The sequence below is a fragment of the Propithecus coquereli genome, unplaced genomic scaffold (genome assembly GCF_000956105.1).
Source record: "Propithecus coquereli isolate 6110/MARCELLA unplaced genomic scaffold, Pcoq_1.0 Scaffold21, whole genome shotgun sequence".
Lineage (NCBI taxonomy): Eukaryota > Metazoa > Chordata > Mammalia > Primates > Indriidae > Propithecus > Propithecus coquereli.
The window spans coordinates 2,850,960-2,852,226 of record NW_012146078.1 but is presented as its reverse complement, the minus strand read 5'-3'; positions in this window follow the sequence as shown (position 1 = coordinate 2,852,226).

Genomic DNA, 1,267 nt, shown 5'->3' with positions numbered 1-1,267 from the left:
ATATTTATTTATGTATTCATGCCTTACATTTTATATATTTCTGAACTATTTAATAGATTTAAAAGTTTGCTATAGTGTTTATAAAGTTTCTATGCTTTTTATTTCTTTGTTTGCTTTGTTTCATTTATGTGTCATTCACTATTTGTGAGTGTTATGTCCCTAACTCCATTTCTCTATAAGTGCTGTGGAATTTACTGTGATGTTTTGTATTGTGTAGTAATTTTTAGGGATGCATGGATGAGATTATGGCAGAATGGATTTCACTTTGTCTTAAGTTCTTTTGATCAGGTACAGGTGCTTGCCATTTTATTGAAATTGATATCCTAAGGTTAGCAGTGGCCATGCTAATTAATTCTAATTGTCTATGTTCTTAGTCTCTATACTTTTCAACATTATTTGACACTGCTGAGAGCTTCCTTCAGTTTTTTTTAATCAATATATTACTGGAAATCTTTTCTGTGTACAGCCTATTTTTAAATTTACAGGGAATAGAAAGACAAATAAGCATATCCTTTGTCTGATAGAGAAGGATAGGGCAAAGGCTTGAGAAGTTCTGCTGTTGGTATAATCTATGATATAAAGGGATGTGAATGCTATGGACATCACATCTGCATGTGGGTATGAGGAAGATGCCACAGAAGATGCAGTATTTTGAGATAATAACAACATTAGCTTGCATAAATTTCATGCATTTGCTTACTATTTTTCAAGTGAGACAAGTTCCTTGAGAACAGAACTCTCTCATTATTATCCATTTAATATCTTTTAGAATATATATATTAAATTCCAAGGACACTGCATAGCACTTAACTTTTTGTAACTTATTATTTCCTTGCCCAGTACAGTGGCTGCCACAACAATCAGTGTTTACTTAAAGCTAAAGGAGTCTTTAGATTGCAGTATGTGTCTATATACATACATACCTGTGTGTATCTATCTGTCTATCTATCTATATGTAGTATCGAAGGACATAGAGGGGAAAAAGTATTTCAGTGGAAGAAATGAAATTGACAAAGGTTTAGAGTTAGTAATTCTTTTGGTATGTTCATGTAATATCCAGAAGAGTCAAAGATAGGAGGCAGTCCCGTTTTAAAGTTTTCTCAGTATCAAGTTGGAGTCTGCACTTACCAAAAGCTCTCTTTTCTCTTGCCTCTGACATTATCTTTTTTAACTCTTCACCACCTTGTGTGGCCTTTCCTTCTACTCTTTCAATGGATTGTTTTAGTTCTTTTTTCACATTCCTAAAAATACAAAATGCCTTTTCCAG